Here is a 12,205-nt window from a genome sequence, read left to right on the forward strand (position 1 = left end):
TTCTGCTTCATTATTGGAGGAATCGAAGTGAATCTGGAGAACGTATCTGAGCTTATCTCCTCAGCACCGGAACCATTCAGCATCTTAGAACCATCAAAGAACATGGTCCAGTGTTCCGAGTGGACTTGAGTTGGAAGTTGCTGTTCAATCCACTCGGCAACGAAATCTGCGATTGCTTGGGACTTGATAGCCTTCTTTGCTTCAAACCTGATATCTAAGGGAAGGAGTTCAATCGCCCACTTGGCCACTCGACCAGTTGTATCTCTGTTGTGCAGGATTTCTGACAATGGGGCGTCGCTGACGACTGTAATGGAGTGGTTAGAGAAGTAATGTGCAACCTTCTTCGTGGTCATGTAAATCCCATATACAAGCTTCTGGTAGTGAGGGTATCTTTGTTTTGAAGGGGTCAAAACTTCAGACAGATAATAGACTGGGCGCTGAACTCTGAAGGCCTTTCCTTCTTCTTCCCGCTCGACCGTAAGTACTGTACTGACAACTTGTCCTGTGGCTACAATGTAAAGCAGCAGAGGCTCTTTGCTGATTGGGGCAGCAAGCACTAGCTGGGTGGAGAGCAGAGCTTTGAGCTCTGCAAATGATGCGTCAGCTTCTGGAGTCCACTCGAACTTGTCAGACTTCTTCATCAGTCGGTAAAGAGGCAACGCCTTTTCACCGAGACGAGAAATGAATCGACTTAGAGCGGCCAAGCAGCCTGTAAGCTTTTGGACATCGTGCACGCGTACAGGATGCTTCATCCGGAGTATGGTGCCAACTTTTTCAGGATTGGCATCGATCCCCCGTTTGGAAACGAGAAAACCGAGTAACTTTCCACCTGGAACTCCGAACGTGCACTTTGATGGGTTGAGCTTGATATCATACCTCCTGAGGTTGGCAAAGGTTTCAGCAAGGTCAGCCCGTGACTTGACCACAATATCATCCATGTATGCCTCCACATTCCGAATGACTTGAGGGAGTAGACACTTCTGAATCATTCTCATGAACGTGGCTCCGGCGTTCTTGAGGCCGAACGGCATGGTGACGTAACAGAAGCATCCGAATGGAGTGATGAAAGCTGTTTTGATCTCGTCGGGTCCATACAGATGGATCTGATGGTACCCGGAATAGGCATCTAGAAAAGACAATCTCTCGCACCCCGCAGTCGAGTCGACTATTTGGTCGATGCGAGGGAGAGGAAAATGATCTTTCGGGCAGGCCCGATTGATATGTTTGAAATCAATGCACATGCGGAGTGACTTGTCCTTCTTGGGGACCATGACGACATTGGTGAGCCACTCGGAGTGGTAAATCTCTCGGATGAACTCCGCTGCTAAGAGCCGAGCCACCTCCTCGCCAATAGCTTTCCTCTTCTGGTCGGCGGACCGTCGAAGATGTTCTTTCACAGGCTTGAACTTCGGGTCGACTCGTAGATGGTGCTCGGCCAGCCCCCTGGGAACTCCAGGCATGTCAGAAGGCTTCCATGCGAAGACGTCCTATTTGGAGTCGAGTGTCGTCGAGATGTGAGTCGGAGCAGCGTCGGGGTCGGTCGGGTGAATGTGAGCTATCTTAGTTTCGCCGGATGACTGAAAAGCGGATTCTGAAGCAGGCTTCTTGGCTCGTAGCAATTCACTCGGATCAGCAGTCTTATGGTATTCTTGCAGCTCAACAACTGCCATCTGAGCGTCAGCAATCTTCGATCCTTTCTGAAAACACTCATCAGCTTTCTTCCTATTGTCGGTAACGGTGATCACACCTCTGGGGCCGGGCATCTTCAACTTGAGATATACGTAGCACGGTCGAGCTATGAAGCGTGCATAAGCTGGCCGGCCCAGAATAGCATGGTAAGCGCTTTGGAAGTCCACAACCTCAAATGTCAACTTTTCCTTGCGGTAATTCTTTGAATCACCGAAAACCACATCGAGAGCAATCTGGCCGAGTGACTCGGCTTTCTTTCCAGGAATGACTCCATGGAAGCTCATGTTGCTGGTGCTGAGCCTGGACATCGGAATGCCCATCCCTTTCAATGTTTCAGCATACAATATGTTCAGGCCACTGCCACCATCCATCAGGACTTTGGTTAGTCGAGTGCCTTCGACAACTGGGTCGACCACCAAAGCTTGCCTCCCAGGGGTGGCAATGTGCGTACGGTGATCTGACTGGTCGAATGTGATGGCAGTCTGAGACCACTTCAGATAACTGGGTGTCACCGGAGCAACCATGTTCACCTCACGGTTAATGACTTTCAGTCGACTTTTGCTTTCGACATCAGCACAAATCATCAGGGTGGAATTGATTTGGGGATATCCGTCGTCGCTATCCTCCTTGTCCTCAACTCTGTCCGACTCCTTTTCCCTATCTTTGGGCTATTTGCCTTGAAACTGCTGGATCAGGAGCCGACACTGTCGAGTGGTATGCTTTGGGTAAAGAAAATTACCCTCTTCATCTTTCTTGGTGTAGATGTGACATGGCAGATCCAAAACATCGTTTCCATCTTGATCCTTGACTTTCTTGGGCTTCCAAGGGCCTTTGGGTTTTCCCTTGAAGTTTCCCTGGGCTACGGCCAGGGCCTCCCCAGGAGCGGCTGTCTCGGCCTTCCGCTTTTGTTTCCGACTGGAATTGCCTCCGGTTTCCTGGGCGACTGCCTTGTGCTTGCCACTCCGGAGTCGATCTTCATCTTCCCCGTTAGCGTAATTGGTGGCAATTTCCATCATCCGATTCAGGGACATTTCTCCTGTCCGACCAAACTTCAGGTTCAGCTCTCTGTATTTAACGCCTTCCTTGAAGGCACGAACTGCTTCATGGTCTGACACATTCTCAACTGAGTGATGCAGTGTGATCCACCTCTGGATGTATTCCCTCAGAGTTTCATTCGGCTTCTGCACGCAAGACCGCAACTCTGTGAGGCCTGCGGGTCGCTTGCATGTTCCTTCAAAGGTTGTGATAAACACTCGGGAGAGGTCCTCGCAAGTGTAAATGCTGCTGGGTGCCAACTAATTTAGCCACGCTCTGGCTGAGCCCTCTAACATCAGAGGCAAATGCTTCATGGCCACGTCATCATTGCCACCGCCAATCTGTACAGCCACTCGGTAATCTTCGAGCCAGGTGTCGGGCTTAGATTCACCAGTGAACTTGCTGATTCCAGTCGCCAGCCTGAAATTGGGAGGAATCACTGCGGCTCTGATGGCTCGACTGAAACACTCTGGCCCTGAAACACGTATTCTGCTGCTGGCGGGTGCATCTCTGTTGTGGCCTTCTCGATGAGCTCTGTTCCTGTCAACCAAACCTTGAACGAGGATGGATCTCGCATCAAAGCCTGGGTCTCTGGGGTCGACTGGAATCCTCTGCCCAACACTATGAGGGCGTCTGTCGTCTTGCCGTCGAGGCGCGTATGACCCACTCCTCGGGGAAGGGGTTGGCACTCGCCGTCGATCATCACGATCGAATCGGTGATCATACTGCTCATTCCTCCTGTACTGATCATGCCGGTCACCACGTCCCTCACGCCTCGGGGGCGATCTCGGGCTGTGAGCCGACTCGACTGTATCTGTTGCGACGGATCGACTGTGGATCCTGTTCCGCGACTGAGAGACGGCGGAATTCTGGTTTCCCGCCGCCCGAAGCAACGCTCTGATCTGCAACAAGCCCCTGCCAGCCTCCGACTGGGAGGGCTGAATTGATTCTGCTATACAGGCTGCAGCGGCTAAATTCTGAACTGGGGTTCGGTATACCTGCGGCGGCGGGAAGAGCTGACGCCGACTGGACTCCGGAGCTTGCTGACGTCGACTGGACTCGGGAGCCCGCTGACGCGCTTGCTCGTCGAGTATTTCCTGGAGATTCTCCAGTCGAGTGCGCTCAGCCATGTTAGCCAAGCGCGCGTCCTCCAAGGCCCGGGCCTCGGGGGTTTCTCCGACAATAGGAGTGTGGAGCGCGTCCATGTTCCGGTGGCGAAGCTCCTCTCGCTGCAATGACGTGAGAGGTTCGGGGAGATACTCATCGTGGGGATGCGACGGGTCGCCCCCACCCGCGCCTCCATCAGCGCGAGGGAAACCGGGAGGACTGTGTGTCCCATCGACCGCCAGGACCTCAGCCGCTGGGTCGCTGCTGTCGCACTCGGATGCGGTCTCCGCGGAGCCAGTCGAACAGGCTGTAGAGGGATTCATCGGGCTCGATCGCCGCGACTTGTGGGGCCGCCGACTGGCGGGCCACGGCATGCCTCACCCACCGCTGAAGTCTTGACCGACCGGAGCACTTGCGCCGGTGGGAGACAGGGCGGGGAGACAACACGGGGGCCGACCGATACTGGGTCGACGGCTGCCGCAGGAGGACGCCACGAACGCATGCGCGGAAATGCGTCGCACCGCGGACGGGGAGCGCGTCGATGTCGAGTGATGCCTCCTGAAGCCAGGCGGAGTCATCGGCGATGAACGTGAGCGCCGAGACGGATCTCGTGGCCCTCCACCAAAACTCCGCACGAAACCATGATCAAAGGGATCGGAAAAATCGCAACTTCTCCAATCAGGCGCTAAGATTCCTGCCCCATGGTGGGCGCCAACTGTCGTGGCTCTAACTCTGACAGTGATGTAGGGGGTTAAGTATGGAGAGGCTAGATCTCAGCTATTGGGAAGTTGTAAACACACCAAGATGTACGAGTCAGGCCCTTCGCGGAGGAAGTAACAGCCCTACGTCTTGGTGCCCGGAGGCGGTCGATTGGATTACTGGCGTGTGAATAACAGGGGTGCGAACCCTTCATACTGAGGAGGGGTGGCTTATATAGAGTTCGCCGGCCCCCTCCTGCCCTCAGTAATGCAGGGTTTAAGGTACATGTAAGGTCGGGCGTTACTGGTAACGCCCCTAATAAAGTGCTATGATGACCATAACGACTACTTAATAGCTAACCGTTTGCCTGTGGAGTGACTGTAGGTCTCCTGGCGGTCGAGTGGTTGGCTTCATGGTCGAGTGATAGCTTTCTGGTCGAGTGTCTTGAGTCCGTCGAGTGGGATACCTTCAAGTCGATTGAAAGGTGACTTCTCCTAGGGATGTCCTAGGGTAGGGCTCTTTGGACAGGTCCATGCCCCTACCTTAGGTACATGTCTTCATCAGGTGTCACCAACCGATATTAAAAGGTTGGGGTGGTTTGGCTTTATGATTTCTTTTTCATTTAATTTTGTGTTTTCCATTTAATTCTTTTTCGTTTGCTGGTATTTTACGATACTACATTTGTACACGTTATGCATATATATAAATAGAATTTCTAGTAGAACTGATCATAATATATATATATATATCATCGAATGTCTCACAACCACCATTAATTAATTCACACATATATACACACATGCCTTCGGAGCCACTGGCATTAGCCAAATTGGTGCCTTCGGAGCACAATAACAATTGGAAGTGGTTCATGGGGGTGGTAGCAGGTAATAGTATTCTCCTTTGGGATCTATGACCTGGTCGAGCAAAAGTCCCGCTATTTCCTTTTGAATTTCTTCTATGTAGTCCTCTGTTAGGAGCTTCTCCCGCACCTCTTTGAACTATTAAGAAGGATATCAATATGCATGTGTATTAGTTGTGTGACTAGATATCGATAATGGTGTAAAAATTGTGAATAGTTTTCTGACAAACGTACCCACTCCTGTCTTTGAGATCTGCTCCTTTCGAACGCCATCATGCGAATGTTCTCGCAAACGTAGTATGCACAGAGATTATTCCCCGGCGCCTGCTTCAGGGCCTTTACGAGAATGGAATTTGATCAGATAATAATTAATCAAGCATGATGATTAAAGAGATGGCAGCTAGCTAGTACCACTTAATTACTTACCTGGGGTCGATACCATTTCAGATTTTGTTTCCATGGGCCTGGAGTAGCCCTAATGAACTTTGCCCAAGCCCTGCCCACCGACAAAGAAAATGAATAAATGGGTTATTAAATAGTTGTTATCAGGAAATGACGAACTAATTAAATAGGACAAGATATAGTTAATAATGATTGAAATTACCTGTTGACTATCCCCTTCACGATGGTGTAGTCACTTGCTTTCTTAAGTAGTGAGTCTAGTACTTCAACTGTTCCTTCATCAACTCTAATGATTAACAAGATCCAGTGAAATCTGCATGCACACACGTTTGCATGTCTTAATTAAGCGGGCATATGTAAGCAAAAACATGTAGCTAGCTAGTAGGCAAAAACAGAATTTGTAGTACAAGATAGTGTGACTCACTCAAAGTTGGAAGGAAGTAGTATATCTTCAATGTATTTGAGGCGCTTGAAGAACTCTAGCATGCTTTCCTCTACACTTTTTTCGTAATATGGATCTAATTTCCATGTGTATTCATTAATGGTATTTGGGTCAACGAACCCAATGCCATAGCGTCCACCTTTTTTCATTTCATAAATCTTCATCCCGCATAATACCATAGAAAAAAATATAGTGAGGATAATTACAGGTAATGATTGATCAAAATGATCACTACAGCTAGCTTGAGACTTCAATTACAGAAAGAAATCACTTATAGACAATAGCAAAGCACGATAGATTTGTCGAGTGCGTCTTGATTGTATAGCTGAAATAGTTCTGAATACTCAACGGTCACAACTTTCTCATGGTAGTAATGATCCTTCTTGACATTCACCATGAGGGACTCTCGATTGAAAATCTTGGTAATGTCCATGTACCATTGATGCAATTCATACATTCTCGTTGGGAGCTTCTTGACCTCGTCTGGCTCGACCAATGGTTGGCCCCGGACATATTTCCGTTTTATTTCCTCCTCTCTAGTCGAAGACATGGGCTCGATATCGAGGAGTTGTCCAACAGTGATCATGAGCGTTTCAGCCTGCTCAATATGCTCCTCGGTTATTACCACATCGCCCAGCCCGGGAACGTTAACGATTTGCCCACAATAATATTGGGCGCACCTACTCTCATGTGTTGTTGGCACAACAAGCGGGGGGATTGATTGCGCCGCCTGTTCTCCCAGATGGGAACGGTTTTACCGCTCCTTTTGCCAGCTGATTTGCTCGAGCTCGAGCTCGCCTCTTTCTGTAGCCGTGCTCGATTTAACTTCTTGATGCGGCGCTCATAGTGTGTGTCAACAGGCTTGGGAGCTAGTGCTCTAGCCATACGAATGAAGTGGTCAATCTTTTCCTCAGGCACTTTCTCCCTTGACGGCGGTGGCGGTTCCGGTGCAAAATGGGCTTCCACCTCGGCCTTCGATATGGTTACGTTTTCCTCCTCGGACTTGTCATAAGGCCTCTGCGGAAGAGGCGCGAGGCTTGGACCATATTGAAATCGCTTGCCTCCGCCTGTACCTCCAGTACTACCTCGACTTGTACCGCTACGCACCATAGCTGAGGCGGCGAAGACGGCTGATGTGGCTGAGTTGGAGGAGGAGGAGTGGCCTAAAGCTGTGCCGAACTTGGAAGAGGAGTGGCCTGAAGCTGTGCCGGACTTGGAGGAGGAGTGGCCTGATGCTTTGCCAGACTTGGAGGAGGAGGAGTGGCCTGAAGTTGTGCCAGACTTGGAGGAGGAGTGGCCTGACGCGTTGGTGGACTTAGAGGAGCGGGAGTCTGCTGACTCGGTGGCGGACTTCGACGAGGAGTCGGATGACGCGGTGTCGGTGGCCTTCGAAAGATGATGCAATCCTTTCTCCATAGGATGATACGATGGTTGGCCTCTCCCAGTGTGTGCTCATCGTCACCTCCAGGAATGTCAAGCTCTAGCCCCGAATATTGGTCCACCACCTCATCAACCAAGACACGAGCATAGCTCGCTGGAATCAGGTTGCAATGGAAGGTTGCCTCGAGGCGATTTGTAAAAGCAAGGGCGTCCGCCACCTTCATGGATATGTTCTTGATGTTGAAGTGTAGCTCGTAGTTAGTGTTCTCCATGATGTCATCCACTGGGTAGCTATTCAGCAATGCGTTGCCCGGGGCGGAACCCACGCTGCTTCTCGGCATGGATGGAACGGTGCTATCCAATGCTGGATCATCCATTAGCTGCTGCAGCTGCTGAGACCCCCTTTGCTGGCTAAGTGAGTCGATCTGCTCCTGCTGCCGCTGGAATTTGACTGCCAAGTCTGCGTCAGCTGATTCATGGCCTTGAAGGCATTCAAAGTCTAGCTTCCTCTGCTCCTCCTCCATCTTCCTCTTCTTCTCCTCCGCAATCTTCTTTCTCGCACGGGTTCTGTAGTCGGCGTTCCAGTCCGAAAACCCTCATACCACGGAATAGCGCCCATGCCTCGTGTTCTTCCCGGGTGTTCATGATTTCCTATGACACCCCAAAATTTTGGCCTTGTTTTATTAATTAAAATTTTGCCAGGAGATTTAAACTTTCACTTTCTGGATCTTTCTTTTGATTTCAGAACCATTCTTTCTTGGTTATTATGGAGTTTTACCCCAAGTGAAAACTTTCCAAGTATATTGGAACTTGTTACCCTCTCAAGAAAACTTTTCTTTTATCTATGGGATTAATTGTATGATTATTTTTCCTGATCTTCATTTCTTTAAAAATGGCTTCCCATGGTTTTAGGGTCCCATTTGTACTACAACCCTGTTATAAATTCATCTGAAATTCCAACCAAATTTTGGAGAGGTCATGTGATGTTTTCGAATCACTTTTATGCAAAAATATATTTCATTCTTTGTATATTTTGAGCTCTACACCAAGTTTTCAAATCTGGTCCAGAGAGCAATTTTGCTCTACAACCCCTTTAAATATTTCTTTAAAACATCCACCAAAATAATGGGATGTTAATAGGAGTATTTCATTCAACATTAAGCAAAAAACCATGGATGTTCTTTGAAAAATTTGAGTGAATTAGCCTCTTTTTCATTCTGGTCCAGCATGGTGATTTGTACAGCAACCACCTTTTAACTTGCCCTTTTAGCTATGATTCCTTTTCCTACTTATAGCCCATGCTACGAAACCCTTAAGTCCAGGAGGTTGGACTCATTGGAGCAGTTTTGGTTCATGATATCATGCCTTTTTCCTTCTGTCCAAAACTGGAGTTTTGCAAAACTTGCACTAACAAGTTTGAGATTTTGGCAAACTAACCTCACCACCCTCTGTATCATCTAAAGAGACCCCAATCTGGAAAGTTTGGCCACCCCAAGAGTTGCCTAGATGCACTTAGCATTTTGTCAAACACCTAGTGTGCATGGCCAGTTTTGGCATGGTTTTTAGTTTGCACACTGGACTTGCTTGCCTTGCCTAACCAGCATGTCCCATAGCTTTGCCCTAGCCTATAGCCCCTCCCTAATTAACCTCTTGTGGATTGGAGTCCCCTGCCATGACTTGGCATTTCGCCGAACACCTAGCGTGCGTGCTCTGGGAGCGCCCAGAGCGCACGTTTTGCACGCGCGTGCACCGAGCCGCCGCTTCCCACTGCCAACGCCCCGCACCCGTTCTGGCGCTTCCCCTCTCCTAGTCGACGCACCCGACCCCTCCCTCGCCGCAGAGCCGCCCCTGGAGCTCCACAACGCCGCCGTCAGGTCGGCCGTGGCAACTAGCGGCCGACCACAGCAGGCCCCGGCCATGGCAGCACCGCCCGAGCCACTCCAGCGCGCCAGCTGCCCCTGGGACAGCTCGATCTCATCCGCAAACGCGTCCTCTAGCGCACGTCGCCACCACGTCGCACTGCAACTATAGGACGGCGGTCGCCGACGATCATATCCCTGGCCGCGGCGGAACCGCCATTGCTCGCCTATTTAAGCAGCCCCGAGCGCATCCAGTCCCTCAGGCAGCCTCACAACATCCTTCCAGTGCCCCCTTGGCCAACAATCGAAGAGAGGAAGGTCGTCTTCTTCGTCTCCGGCAACCACGGCCGCCGCTACTGCCTCGATCATACCGGCGCCCCCAAGGCCTCCTCCTCACCACTCTCTTCACCAGAAGCTCCCCCTCGATCTCGCGGAGCCACCCAACACCTCAAACCCGCTTGGGAACCACCATAGCGCAAAGCCCCAACTCCCCCGAGGCCGCCGTCCGCCGCGAAGCTCGTCGCCGGTGACTCTCTCCATCCCCGTCACCCCCTCGACTACCGGGAGGACCGCCCCGGAGTGGCGGATCCATCCCTACCCTCTGGAGCCCGAGGGAAGCCGCCGTTCACCGGCGTTGTTCACCGGAACCCCGCCCTGTTCGGCCAGAGGAAGAAGGAGGCGGGGGCGACTGGTCAAACCTGACCAGTGGGCCCCTTGGACCCACTGTCAGCGACCTAGCCCCGCCCGCGTGTTTTAAGTGAAAGCGCAAATAGCCGGAAGTACGTCTCCTCCGCTCCGAAAGCGCATTCTCATCGAAACGTTTTCTTTTCTGTTTTATTTTAAAAACAGAGTTTGACTGAAACTTTGACTAGCTATAACTTTTTAAATATAAATCCAAATGACTTGATTCTTTTTCTGTTGTTCCTCAAATATTGTCTAGTTTATTTTCATATTTATTTCAAAATTTTCCAAAAAACCTTTTTGTACTGTTTTTAAAGTATGTGTTAATTCAAATTTATTTAAAATAGGATTTTTTGGAGAGTGGAGAAAACTTTCATAAGTTTTGGAGAGCACCTCACCTCTCCACACCTTGAAGGCAAGCATTCTGAACCCTGGCATAATGTTTTGTGGGTTGTTTGATACGGTTATAACACCACCTCGACATGAAGCGTTAGTTATTTTTATGTGACGATATGATCATACACCTTGAGTGCATAAATGAAAATTCTTGCTGTTGGAAATGGATAAGCTTGTGATAGCAATCACCCTCATATGCCTCTCATGCCTACCGGGAAGGACCCGGGAAAGTATCTGTCTTGTGTAGACACGAGCTTGTCCCTCATCTAGACGGTTATGATCGGTAGGGTAGGGGGAGGTATGATGAGTGGTGGTTGTGTCTGATGGCTGTGAAATATAATTCTTGAGCTAACCATGCAGGAAATACTTAAGCCTCCTGAGTCGGCCATAGATCGAGTCTTGTTCCAGTAACCCCCATACTTGTTTCGTGCTGCCACTTGTCCCTACCTTAGGTAGGGTACGGTTCAGTAAGTTGTCAACCCCTGTCCTAGCACACACCGTACAGAGAGGCCATGGTGGAAGATACCGGTTGCAGCCGGTAGGCATGCCACCTGGTCCGGGGGCATGGGTGTTTCCGGTTGGGACCGAGAGGGGAGGCCACCCCTTAGAGCGCGCGATAAAAATTTGATCCCATGCTACGCGAGGTTGTAGCCTCCCCACTTAGAGATTTGCTTAACAGGTGTCTTGGTGATTCCAGACACGAGTAAAGTTAAGCTGGTGTGTGCAAGTCAGGCGTGTTTTCGACTAAAAGACCGTAGACGGAATGAGTTCCGATGGACAAAAGAAATCCGTTACTCGTGGGTAAAGAGTACACCCTCTGCAGAGATATAATACCTATTCGGATAGCCGTGTCCATGGTTAAGGACTACAGTCTAGGATGGGTCAAGTGTCGGTCTTCGGAGGAGAAACTACTAAACCAGAACATGGATCATAACTTGTGACATATGATGATTATGATTATTACTATCATGGACTAACCATTTATGTTATTTGAATTATGGAGTGTCCCTGGGACGGTTCTACCTCCTGGGTACTCACTGTGATTATTGTTATATAAGCCCTTTATGTGGCATCGCCCAGACGCCCGACTGTGGCACGCTTGTTATTTCATTTACTTATAAGCCCTTTATGTGGTGTCGCACAGACGCCTGACTGTGGCAGGTTTGTTATTCCTTTATGTATAAGCCCTTTCTGTGGTGTCGCTCAGACGCCCGACTGAGGCATGCCTCATATTATTATCCTTTCGAGGCGTCGCTTCAGACACCCGATCGGTGCTTTTCATTTCTACTCCCTGATTGTTTACTCATGTTTTATTTGATTGATCTACCCGCGTGCATCATGAACCTCATATCATTACCGACAAGTGATCATAGAATATTTTAAAAACATGGTTATCAGTGGCTATATTATACCTGTGTTCTTAATGTTTGCGAGTACATTCAAAGTACTCACTGGCTTGTCCCTGGCTATTGTCTTGGCCAGATTTCTTGCATGGAGAGGAGTGTTGCGATGACAGCCCCGGAACCTACGCAATGGTGATAGAAGCCTCGCAAAGATAGGATTTATCCTGGTCAGCTGTTCCTGTGGGAAATGGAGTCCCATAGACGCTGATGATCCGCAAACCGCTTCCGCCATCGACCTCTAGAAACCAATTGT

This window comes from Triticum dicoccoides, chromosome 2A (genome assembly GCF_002162155.2).
Source record: "Triticum dicoccoides isolate Atlit2015 ecotype Zavitan chromosome 2A, WEW_v2.0, whole genome shotgun sequence".
Taxonomy (NCBI): domain Eukaryota; kingdom Viridiplantae; phylum Streptophyta; class Magnoliopsida; order Poales; family Poaceae; genus Triticum; species Triticum dicoccoides.